The 13,485-nt window shown below is 47.1% G+C and overlaps 1 pseudogene; it reads right to left on the reverse strand.

Moving 5' to 3' along the window:
- Positions 1-3,698: 3,698 nt before the first annotated feature.
- Positions 3,699-5,553, reverse strand: LOC142462777 (nucleophosmin pseudogene; annotated as a pseudogene).
- Between the last annotated feature and the right edge of the window lie 7,932 nt (positions 5,554-13,485).

A 13,485-nucleotide genomic window follows, 5' to 3' on the forward strand; every position in this document is an offset into this window, starting at 1 on the left:
GGAAGCCCGGAGGTCTTCGTCTCGCTGTGAATGAGCGCCACCACTCGGCCACGCCCCGGAAGGGCAGCGTGCTCCAATCAGCGGGGAGCTGGGACCAGGCTTGGCAGCCTACCTGCTGGAACGGCGTCCTTTCAGGGTCCACCCAAGCCACACGGGGTCTGCGTCACTACAGCGGATAAAGAAAACTTTTCAATTTTATTCAAGACAATGCCATTTAACCATATTCCGAGATCATTCCCTTTCCTTGTAGTGGAGGCGGGGGGCGGGGCCTCCGGGTCTGCCAAGGCTGGCAGGAGTATTACATTAGTTGCTGGTGTCTGATTGGCCGTGTAAATTGCACCTGTGCCACTGAGTCAGTTCGGACCCATAGCGACCTCTATAAAGCAACAGAACACTGCCGGGTCCCGCCCCATCCTCAAAACTGCTCATAGGTTTGAGCACATTGTGTCAATCCATCTTGATGAGGACCTTGCTCGTTTCCACCGCCCCTCCACTTTAGGAGCATGATGTCCTTCTACACTGTCCCTCCAAAATATGTAAGGCGAAGTCTCGTCATCTTGGTCTCTAAGGAGCATTCTGGCTATACTTTTACCAAAACAGATATTTTAGTTGTTGATCTTTTGGCACTCCATAGTTTTATTGACTCTGTATTCGACGGTATGATTCATAGCAAACTACAGACAGCCTTGCAGAGAATGGGAAGTCCAGAACATCTCATTGTGCTCACGCAGAACCTGTACACGAATCAAGAGGCAGTACCTGGTGTACCCAGAACAAGGGACCACCACATGGTTTCAAATCAGGAAAGGCGTGTGTCGCCCTGTGTCCTCAACCTGTATGCTGGGCAAATCATCAGAGAAGCTGGGTTATATGAAGAAGAATGTGGCACCAGGATTGGAGAGAAGCTTGACAATCTACGACCTACAGACGACACAACCTTGCTTGCTGAAAGTGAGGATGACTTGTAAAACTTGCTGAGGAAGATCCAAGTTGGCAGCCTTCTGTATGGGTGACAACTCAATGTCAAGAAACCCCACATCCTCACTACTGGCTCGATAGGCAACAGCATGATCAATGGGAAGAAGATTGGAGTCGAGGGTTTGTCGAAGATTTCATTTTACTTGGATCCACAATCGAAGCTCAAGGAGGCAGCATTCAGCATTCAAGAGAGAAAACGCGTGTCGCATTGGATACATCTGCACAAGACCTCTTTAAAGCGTTGGAAAGGAAAGCTGTTCTTTTGAGGTCTATGGCGCGCCTGACCCAAGCCACGGTATCTTCCATCATTTTCTATGCTTGTGCCAGTTGAACACTGAAGAAGTAATACCGAAAAAGAATCGATGCAACCTCTCAAAGTTAACGGGCATCGAGTCAGTTCTGACTCAGAGCCACCCGTGTAGCACTGGGCAGAACTGTCCCTGTGGGTTTCTGAGACTGTAACTTTTTACGGGAGTGGAAAGCCCCATCTTTCTCCCCGGAAAAGCAACTTAGTAATACATTATTCGAAGTAGGTGAGTCCCTTTTGTGAAAAGCTAACGCTCATCTTTAATTGTGGACCGTGCGGGTTTTTTCAGCCCAACTCACCCACTCTCCATTGTCTGTTCCCCTCTCCAACCATTCCTACCTCTTTATCACTTACCTTACCACGTCCACAATGCAGTTAACGCACTCAGTCCGTAATCTCCCTTCAGACCCGCAAGGCACAAGAACCAGAGGTTCCCGGGACTACACCTCCCATAAAGGACCGCGAGACACACGCCTGCTAGCCAATCCTGGCACGAGTCCTTTCAGCGTCCTGCCAGCCTATCACAATGCAGCAAGACAAGGAGGCGGGACGGCGGCCCTTCATCCTGAAATGTCAGCAGGATGTGGTGCAGGATGGAGAGAGTGCTGGCAGAAACCCGCGCATTGATGCAGAGATGGGAGTCGTTCTGGCCAGGCTCCTTTAACCAAGAGGATTCCCATTCCTAATAATCTCTCATTTTCAGAAGGTGACTCGATTTTTCCAAGTCCTTTGCTGTCTACAAAGCTGTTGGATAGAACAAGATTTACTATCCCACTCACACGAAAATGAGGCTCAGAGAAACACAGGCTATGGAATTTTGGGACCAGCAGACAGATGAACTGGTAACTATAAGCGACTTTTCAGGGTGCCTAAAATCAAGCCACTAATCTGTCAGCTTGTCATACTTTGGTGGGCTGTATGTTACAGCGATGGACGCTGTAGCACCTGTATTTCAAATACAGGATTGTCCATGGTGGACAGGTTACAGCAAAGTCTCGAGACTAAAACAAACTAGGAAGAAAGAACAGGCTGTTCGCTTCTGAGGGATTAGCCACAGGCGCCCTTAGGAACGACTAGCAGTGCAATGTGGTCTGGTACAGGGCCGAAAGGTGAGCCCTCAGTTTGGAAGGCATCCCAAATATGACAGAGTAGGTAGACCTTCGTGTGGACGGAACAAAGCTTGCAGGACATTCCTTTGTTGTTGAGAAGGAACAGCTATAAACCATCAAATGTGCACTCTATGAACCATATACGAGTCTAAGAAGTATCCATAGAGGAAAACTTGAAGTTGTCAAAAATTAAATGGAACATTTAAAAGATCGATGAAGCCAACTGTTGAGCTGAAATCGACCAGACAAAAGCACATGGCTGACTATAAGAATGATCATTTCGCCAGGAAAGTCTAGTGGTATTCATCACCAAAAAGAACATTTCAATCTCTATCTTGAAGTTGTTGTTAGGGGTGCCAGGGAGTCAGTTCTGACTTGGCATGACCCCACGTCCCTCCAAGAGAATGACATATCCCTTGGTCCTGCACCATCCTCACAACTGTTCCTATGTCTGAGCACATCGCTGCATCCATCTTGTCGAAGGCCTTCCTCTTTTTACCAAGCATGATGTCCTTCTCTAGGGACTGGCCTCTCCTGACCACGTGTCTACACTATGTGAGAGGAAGTTTTGCCATTCTTTTTTTAAATCAGTTTACTGGGGGCGCATACAGCTCTTATCACCATCCGTCCATCCATCCATCCATCCATCCATCCATCCATCCATCCATCCATCCATCCATTGTGTCAAGCACATTTCTACATATGTTACATATGTTGCCATCAAAATCTTCAAAACATTTTCTTTCTACTTGAGCCCTTGATAGCAGCTCATTTCCCACCTCGCCCAGTTTTGCCATTCTTGCCCCTACGGAGCAAGAGTTCCTTCCAAAGTGGATTTCTCGGTTCTTTTGGCAGGACTTTCAACATTCGCTGCCAGCACCTTAATTCAAATACATCCGATTTTCTTTGATCTTCCTCATTCAGTGTCCAACTTGCACATGCATCGCAGTAATCGAAAATACTATGGTTTGGGTCAGGTGCACCTTAGTCCTCGAAGTAACATCCTTGCTTTTCAACACATGAAAGAGGACTGTGCAGCAGATCTACTGAATGCAACACATATTTTGATCTCTCGACTGCTGCCTCCATGGGCATAACTGGGATCCCAGTAAGACAAAATCCTTGACAACTTCAACCTGTTCTCCATTTATCTCCATTCAATTATTGGCTCAGTTGTGAGGATTTGGGTTTTCTGGAATTGTAATTGCAATCTCTGATCTTCCTCAGTACATGCTTCAAGTTCTCCTTACTTTCGGCAAGCAAGGTTGTGTCATCTGCTTAAGAGAGGTTGTTAGTTAGCCTCCCCCAATCCTGAGCCCGAGTTTTTCTTCATATGCTCCAGTTCCTCTGATGATTTGCTCAGCATACAGCTAGAATAGGTTTGGTGAGAGGTAACCCTTTAGCACACCTTTCCTGATGTTAAGCCACGCCCTATTCCCTTGTTCTGTTTGCACAACTGACTCTTGATCCACGTACAGGTTCTGTATGAGCACAATGAATTATAATCTTGAAGTTACAAGACAACAATACAACTATTTTTTAAATACTGAGTTTTATTTCACATGTCTATTTTTGTCTCCCCACCATTTCCATTTGTCTGACCACTGCTCCTACACTGTCCTAGCATAACATTCCATACATACTTAGAACCAAGCAGAGGGTGGAGTTCCATCTTTACAAACTAAACAGGCATTTTAGACAACACATTCTTGGCAAAGGAACCTGGACAACATGTATCAGACACGGTAGGGAAAGTTCTCACTCTGCATGATAAAAAAAGGATGGCTAGATAGCAACTGTTACAGAAATGAAATAAGATGGAAAATTTTAACAAACTGTTCAAACTATTTTCTTAAAAAGACTTCCCCCACTGCCAGAAATCTTGAATAGCCTCCTGGTCAGTCATCTGGAAGGAATTCTTCACATAATCGATGAATTTGGCTTCCACTTTAGGAAGATAACCACCCTTTTCTATACTTGCTTGCATTTTTGCTTTAATGTCTTCTACAGACCTAGGGACTTTCAGTGTTTTCGGAGTTTTTTCCTGTTTTTTGAAGGATTCTTGACCTTTGGATCTTGGTGTTGATGGTTTTGAGTCTTTTCCATTCTGGTTTGATGTTTGTGCATTTTTGGCTGGAGTATCCCATACAGATTTCTTCACGGGAGCTTTTTCTTCAGTTTCATCGTCATCAAAATCATCATCTTCATCATCATCGTCATCGGCATCATCTTCTTCATCAGCAGCAAGTTTTACCTTTTTCTGTGGAACCTGGTTCCCGCTTGTGGGGCAGACCTCTTTCCTGATATACTTAGAAGCGTCACATCCTCCTCCTCTTTATCCTCTGACTCTGCATCTTCTTCCACAGCTACTACATGCTGTCCACTACCATGCACAGGCCCTGAGCCACACTTCCACCGTAAGACCACTGGTGGTGTTATTTCAAAGCCCCCAAGGGAGACCGGTGGCTGGACAGACATTTTCAAAGTTGCCAATGTTACTTTAATTGGACTGCCTTCATAATTCATGCTTCTGCTTCAACAACATGCAGCTCATCCTTTGCCCCAGCACCTAAGCTGACTGTTCTTAAAGATAACTGGTGCTCATTTTCAACATTATCAACCTTAAAGTGATCATCTTTGTTGGCCTTTAGTTCACAACCGAAAAGATAGTTTGGGGGCCTCAGGGGGCTCATGTTCATGTCCATTGAATCTTCCATGGGGCGGTGACACACACTTCAGTGAGAGAAACGGAAAACGGAGGTAAACCACTGCCATCGCTACACACGGCAGCGCAGGACAGAATCACACCAGGGAAAAAAAGTAACAATACACCTATTATTCAAATGCACCAACCACTAAAACCGATGAGAACAAATGGTATAAATCTATCAAATTCTTCCATCTGAAATTGCTCGAACATGCAGTCCAAATATATTGATAATTACTGGTGATTCAATATGAACGTTCTGCTGGAAATAAGAGACCTGTGAGAATACCTGAGCCTGATCTGGAGCCACTGAGGCTCAGGTTATTTCAGCAGGCACTGGTAGTGTACATTATGAAAGAATCTTCCCCGTATGAAAGGGTTTGCACCTACATCTATGTAATCATCTTTCTCAGTCCATTTATCTAATTTGGCTCTAATATTTTCCTGGGGGATGGAACTTACTCCCCTTATGTCAGAAACCATCTCCTTAGGTTTAGTCCCAGTTGACTGAAATAGAAATTTACCAGATTGTATTCACAATACTTTAAAGAAGTAGATGCAGCTATTTCATAATTAGCTTATTCTCTGTGGGGAACGATTTATTTGGAAATCCTACCTGTTGTTGTGACTGATGAGAAGGTTCATACATTAAAGTACGCTTTCTGTTCTTACTGGTTTTCCCTCATGTATTCAACGTGCTCGGTAAAGTAGAGGGGTGGTGAAAAGGAGGAAGACTCTCGACAAGATGGACTGACACAGTGGCTGCAACAATGAGCTCACACACAGGAACAACTGGGAGGATGGTGCAGGGCCAGCTGGTGTTTCATCCTCTTGTACATATAGGGTCGCCATGAGTCGGCATTGACTCCACTGGCACCTGACAACACGCGGGTATACATCATATATACATACATGTACATATATATGTATATATGTACATGTATACTCCCATAGATGAGAAAAGTTCTTTCAATTACTCATTTTATTCCCCCCCTTTCTTTTAAATCATTTTATTGGGGGCTCATACAACTCTTATCACAATCTATGCATACATCAATTGCATAAAGCACATTTGTACATTTGCTGCCCTCATCATTCTCAAAACTTTTGCTCTCCATGTAAGCCCCTGGCATCAGCTCCTCATTTGTCCCCCTTCCTTTATGCTCCCCCCTCCCACATAACCCTTGATAATTTATCAATTATTTTGTTTTTCTTTTTAAAATTACTCTTCTTAGTGCTTCTCAAACTATCTGAGGTGAAGGACCAGTTTTTCATTTTCCAAACTGTATAATTTATAATATATATATATATGTTTGAGAGATATACTCAACTCATTCACTCTCACTGTCACTGAGTCAATGCCCACACACAGTGACCGTACCGTGCAGGGTAGAACTGCCCCTGTGAGTTTTTGAAACTGTAACTCTTTCCAAAACCAAAATCAAACTCGCTGCCCTGGAGTCAATGCTGACTCATAGCGACCCCCTATGGGCTTCCGGGACCATAACTCTTCATAGGAGTAGAAAACCCTGTCTTTCGCCCCTGGAGCTGCTGGTGGTTTCGAACTGCTCATCTTTGTCCGCAGCCCAACTTGTAACCACTACGCCACAGGAGCTTCTCAGACAGTGAATGGGTATTCTAATTTTTAATTACTGGATTCAATAAGCATAAACTTACTGTGAAATTGTTGTCAAGTTTCTAAAAGCCTATGATTCAGTTTAGTCCTTAACCTTCAACAGTAGTAAACAGCCCTTGGCCCAGGGCTGGCCAGCTGGCACGTTTTGAGTAACCCTGAGCAATTTCAATCGTCTGTCATTGTTGGGTAGTCCATTTGAGAACTGAGTTTCACAGTGGGCCTATGTTGGGTGCTTCAACTCTTCTATTGAAAAACAAAACAAAAACCACACCCAACAAACAAAACCCAAACATGATGCTAGCAAGTCAACTACTATCCCTGGTGACTTCAAGTGTGACAGCCACTGGGAGTGGGGCTCCAACCATCAACCTGGTGGTCTGTAGTGGGGCACAAATTGTTTGCACCACCTGAACGCTTCTATATGCGTGACCTAATTGGGCTGTTTGAATATCTCTGCAGGATAAAAAGCAGTCACCTCCACTCTCCATATATATAGAATTACAAGCATGGCTTGAGTGATGACATTTTTACATGTCATCACCAAATCGATGAAGGACTCCTAGTGGTGTGGTCGGTTTCAAGGTGGGCTGCTGACCACAAGGCCAGCAGCTGGGAACCACCAGCAGTTCTGTGGGAGAAAGGAGGAGGCAGGCTCTCCGTTCCCATAGAGATCCAGAGCCTCTATTGCCTCGGACACCCACAGGGCCCATTCTACTCTGTCTTACAGTCAGAATTGACTCACTGGTAGTGAGATTTATTTTGGTTTGTACAAACTTGTGCCTCAGAATTTGACCTGCTGGCTGAAGAAATAGGCAACAGGGCATTCTCCCTTAAATTGTCCCTGCTCTCCTGTTTCTCTCTTATGGTAACCAGCGCTCCACTACCCTACCTCCCAACACAAGCACCCTAAGGGCAGGCACCACAGCAGTGGGTGCTCTGTAAGTATTGGACAGTTGATGACTGAAGACCTACTGTGTGCCCTGCACTGGGCCAGGGAGGTGCTGTGGCACATGATTACCATAAAAAAAGCAAACTCATGACCACCAAGTCCACCAGTGCCCCTGTGGCTTTCCGAGACTAACTCTTTATGGGAGTAGAAAGCCTCGCCTTTCTCCCTTGGAGGGGCTGGTGGTTTCAAACTGCTGTCTTCACGGATAGCCGCTCGACGCATAATCACTACGCCACCAGGCCTCTTGCTACACACTAATCATACATATACACTAACCATAATGTAAAATCCGATGTCTAGCGGCAGTCGGCGGTGCCTCTTGAATGCATGCATGCATGAACTAGACAGCTTTAGTCAAGAGCAAACAAACAAACGAGGAACGAACACTTGTTAGCAGCAGAAAATCCTAACTGTCTGAACGGGGTGGAAAACGGGCATATTGGGCACCATTCACTTTCTCGCCGCGCCTTGACACTGGGGGGGGGGGGGGGAAGGGGAAGACTCAACTGCGCTTCAATTGACTCACCTTTGTCAAGATCAAAAGTGAGAGCCTTCGACGCAGGTGAAAGGGCTTAGTTTAAAAAAAGAAAAAAAAAATTTTAATTTACCTTTCCCTTCCTAACTTTAATTAGCCAATGACTTTCTAGAGCTACCGGATTGACAGTCACCAGGCTGGCAAGTACCGTAAACCACCGACGTGCGCGCGGGGCTTCCGGGATGCCTAGAGAAGCCCTGTAAGGAGGGGAGGAGGAGGAGGGGGTGGCCGACCCACGCATGATGACGCACTTCCGGCGTGCGTTCCCGGGCGTCGGGGGGCGGAGTGTCACGGGATTCAACGATTTCAAGGCGTCCACTAGGGGGCCCCGGTGGGGCGCGGCGGTTCTGGGGCGGGCGGGGCGTCCCGGCGGGGCGTCCCCGGGCTTTTGGCGGGGTCCCGTCGCTCACGGAGAAGGTCCGCTGGCCCGAGGGCCGCCCGGTGGCCCGGCAGTGACGCTGGGGCAGCAGGCTGGAGGATGGCTGGGAGGCCCGGGGTCCCCGGCCCGGCCCGGCGCGGGGAGGTCTTGATGGTGAAAGTGCAGGCAGAGCCACCCAGGGATCCCAAAGCCGACCGGCCGGGCCGCTGGCAGGACCCGGAGAGCCTTCGGCATAGTTTAGGCAGTTTCGTTACCAGGAGGTGGCGGGGCCGCTCGAGGCGCTGAGCCGGCTCCGGGACTGTGTCGTCGGTGGCTGCGGCCCGAGCTGCGCTCCGAGGAGCAGATCCTGGAGCTGCTGGTGCTGGAGCATCCTGCCCCCGGAGGCCCCGGGCTGGGAGAAGGGAGCGCTCGCGGGGTTCGTACCGCCGGTGAGAAGTGCCAGCCGCCTTCGTGGTGGAAGGATGTGGAGGAGAGGAGGGAGGCGAAGGGGCTGCGATGCGTCTCAGACTTTCTTTCCTTCTGAGATTGTGTTTGATACTTGCGGATATGCTTGCGTTTTCCCTCTCCGTAGGAAACCGAAAAACAGCGATTTCGGCTCCTCGCGACCCTGCAGGACAGGGTAGAACTGCTCCCGTGGGTTTCCGGGACTGTAACTTTTTAAGAGAGTAGAAAGCATCGCCGTTCTTTGCGGAGCGGCTGCTGACCTGGCGAATAGCAGCCCAAGGTGAACCTACTTCCACCAGCAAGGTTCGGGGACAGCAAGGAAAGCCATCCAGGAAATGGTCCTTGAGTGAGAGACCGTGCAGGACAAACTCAATGTAGCTGACTAACCCATTGTAAATCGAGTTAGGACGCTCTTGTCTTGCTAGATAGACTATTTGGGAGAGAGGCTATCAGGATATTTCTACTAAGGAAAGTGGACTTGGTACCCTTCCAGCTACTTAGGCCTGAAGGGCAATCACTCAGCACCTTGAATGAGGCCCCTTTATTTTAACAGTGCAGCAACAACCTCCCCCTCTGGCAGGGCAGAGCGTGAACTACTTACAACTAGTCGGCTCCTAGTGTGTTTGATACAAACTTACAGCAGCAGCAGCAGAAATGTCTGGTCTGGGTTCCTTGCTTTTTTCTTGATGACCTCATCCTTCTCAGTATCACTCCTCCACGAAAACCCAATGAATGATATAAGATGGGCATTCCGATTGGGAGAGAGACCTGTCAATCAGGATAAGCACCAGTTTTAGTAGCTACAAGGTGACCAGTCTTAACTCCCAAGGCCCCCCAGTACTTTGTTGGAAAAACATACCTCGGACAATACCCTTGGTGTCTCTTAGTTTCTAAACAAGAGACCAAGTTGAGAGGCATTGCTCATTCATGCCACTGCAGCACGCTGCTTAGGCTGTCTTTTATATTTTACAACTTCCTGGGTGGTGCAAATGGCTGAGTGCTAAGGACGGAAAGTGGGGGCTGCAGGCCCCTGCAGAAGCGCCTCCGAAGACAGGCCAGGTGATCTGCTTCCCAAAGCTCACAGCCTTGAAGACCCGTGACGGAGCAGTTCTGTCTGCAGTTCTGACTGGGGTGGCATCAGAAACAACTCGACGGCAACAACTGACAAGAATGGACACCAGCATGGATGTGCAGAACCCGAAAGTTGCTGACATTTACCATTAGCATGTAAGTTTTTACAGCAACTTTAGACAAGTAAAATCTTGTAGCCGACACTGATCTTTACAATGCCACCTTCTCTCCTATGAAAGATAAATAGGAGGCACAGAAAGGCTGGTTTTTGTTGTCATTAGATGCCACTGAGTTGGCCCCAACTCTTGGTGCACCCCTCACCCCCACGCCCATGTACAATGGAACAAAACACTGTCTGGTCCTGTCCCGGCCTCACCAGTGTTGTGTGTGTTATGTATGAGCCCAGTGTTGCAGCCATGGTCAATCTGTTTCACTGAGGATGGCCCCCCTTTTCCTGGCCTCCTACTACCCAAGTGTGCCGGGCCAGCTTGTCTAGAGAAGCAAAGCCAGTGGCACTGAGAGATGTACAGGAAAGAGCTTCATCTCAAGAAGTAATTGTATCTCAAGAAGGTATCCCAGCCCCGTCCAACTCAGGTCCCTAAGTTAGCCAGGGCGCTCTGCAGACTCCCCTCGCTGCAGCGTATAAGGACAAAAGCTGAAGGTCCATGCAGCTCACCTGGAGCCATCCCTGGAGACAGACATAATCCCAGTGAAGTCCCAGCAGGGAGGAAGGCAAAGTGGCAGAGAGGGTGGGGGGGGGGGGAGATTCTCAGTTTCTCCCATCTCAGAAGGCCATACCCCCAAGGAGGCATCAGGCTGTTTGCCTGGTTGGATAAGACCCCTGCGCTTTCATGTAAATTCAAGTTGGAAACGATGATGGCAACAAATGTACAAATGTGCTTGGCATGATGGATGGATGGATGGATTGTGATAAGAGTTGTATGAGACCCCAATAAAATGATTTTTAAAATAAATTAAAAATTAATAAATTCAAGGTGACATAAAATCGAGCCACTACACTGTGTAATGTCATTTCCCAGGGACTGCTCTCTCCTGATGACATGTATACAGTGTTCCAAAGTGACCATGTTATCCAATGTGATCGAGCTTTGGGGGAGCATTCTGGTTGCACTTCTTCCAGGACAGACTTGTTTGTCCTTCTGGTCAGTCGTCTTCACCAATACCATCACCCCAATCAATTCTTCTCCAGCCTTTCTCCTTCGTGGCCCAGCTTTTCCATGCACATGAAGTGATTGAAAATGCCAGCCACACTCTAGTCCCCCAGCGACATCTTTGCTCTTTGACACTAGAACGAAATCGCATAGCTGTGCCCAATGCCATTCGTTGTTTGGCTTCTTGACTGCTAGTCCCAAGAGCACCAATTATGGCTCCAATAAAATCAAGTCTCCCCACCTCCTTTTTTTGTGTGTGCTTGTTTTCCTCTTTTTGGATATCTTATTCCCCTTCACCCAAGTTAACATCTCTCCACCCAGATGTGAGGATTTTTGTTTTCTTTACATTGCATTGTAATCTGCATTGAAGACTCCAGTCTGATTTTCATCAGCAGGTGCTTCAAGGTCTCCTTTCAATGAGCAGGGCTGTGGCAGCCATATGCTGTGGGTCGTTAATAAGTGCTTGGAGACCCGCAGAGCTCCTGGAACGTTGGAGGGAGGATGGTGGGGGTGGGGGTGCAAGACAGGAGGCAGAATACAGAAAGCTGAGGCCAGGTGGAGCCTTTTTCTCTGATGAGGGAGAAGACGGCCCACCAACTGCAGTGTGGTGGGATTTTACCACAAGCTCAAGGGCAGGATGAAGCCAGGAACAGGGAGTATAGCCTGTCTTTTGCAGAATGTTGTGCTTCAGCAGTTTCCCAGGGAACCAGAGGGGAGAAGTGTCTCTCTCTCAGGTGAAGGTCAGACCTCCCAGTACATCAGCTCGTTGGGTTGAGCTGTCAGCACTTTCCCGGGGGCCTTGCCTCCACCGTGGGGGGTGATGGTCCTGTCCGGCTTGCCCATGGAATAGATAGTTTTACCCCAACAAATGCGCCTTCTTCCAGTCCTGTGACGCCGGCCTCTTCGTGCAGTCCGGCTTCTCAGATGACTTTTTTGAGGACACAAACTAAATACATTGGGGAAAGGATACAACCCTGGTGTACAATTTTCCTCATCTGAAACCATGCAATATTCCCTGGTTGTATTTGAATGACAAAAAGGCTTAGATCCATGCAACCTTTTTATTTTTTTTTATTTTTTTTTTTATTTTTATTTTTTTTTTTTTTAGCAACCTTTTTATTTTAATGTGAAAGAGAGAACTTTAATTCAAGAAGTAATTGGGGGAAGGGAGGTTAAGGGCTGAAATAGAAAGTAAATGTTTAGAAAATAATGATGGCAACATGTGTACAAATATGCTTGAAACAATTGATGTGTAGGTTGTTTTAAGAGCTCTAAGGGGTGAAAAAAAGCTGTAAGAGCCCCCAATAAAAATGATCTTTTAAATCTTACCATAGTGAATGAAGGGGGAAGTGCATAGTGGAGACCCAAAGCCCATTTGTCGGCCACTGGAGATCCCCTTGCAGAAGGGTCTAGGGGAGGAGATGAGTCAGTCAGGGTGCGATGTAGCACTGATGAAGAATACAGCTTTCCTCCAGTTCCTAAATGCTTCTTCCCCTCAAACTACCATGATCCGAATTCTACCTTGCAGGACTGGATAGAGCAGAGGATGTACACTGATGCAGATAGGAGCTGGAGGCACAGGGAATCCAGGGCGGATGATACCTTCAAGACCAGGGCTGTGAGGGGCGATACTGGGAGGGTAGAAGGTGAGTGGGTTGGAAAGAGGGAACCGATTGCAAGGATCTACATGTGACCTCTGCCCTGGGGGATGGACAACAGAAAAGGGGGTGAGGGGAGACGTCGGACAGGGCAAGATATGACAAAATAATAATTTATAAATTATCAAGGGCTCATGAAGGAGTGGGGAGCAGGGAGAGAGGGGAAAAAAAGGACCTGATGCAAAGGGCTTAAGTGAAGAGCAAATGCTTTGAAATTGATGAGGGCAAAGAATGTATAGATGTGCTTTACACAATTGATGTATGTATGGATTGTGATAAGAGTTGTATGATTCCCTAATAAAATGTTTTTTTTTAAAAGAAGACAGGAATTCTAGAAAAAAATATTTTAAAAAAAGTATTTATGCATCAATAAAATAGCCAAGCCCAGTCCAGATCAAATCCATAAGTTTGATATTAGCCCATAAGTCCTAGATTAGCCTATGAATTCCTCTTCACTTATAATACCCTCAAGTTGACATGAGAGTCTGGTGGATCCAGTGGCAGTGGAAGCATCTCAGTGCTGGCGTGGGTCTCCATGTG

Source organism: Tenrec ecaudatus, chromosome 12, assembly GCF_050624435.1.
Source record: "Tenrec ecaudatus isolate mTenEca1 chromosome 12, mTenEca1.hap1, whole genome shotgun sequence".
Taxonomy (NCBI): Eukaryota; Metazoa; Chordata; class Mammalia; order Afrosoricida; family Tenrecidae; genus Tenrec; species Tenrec ecaudatus.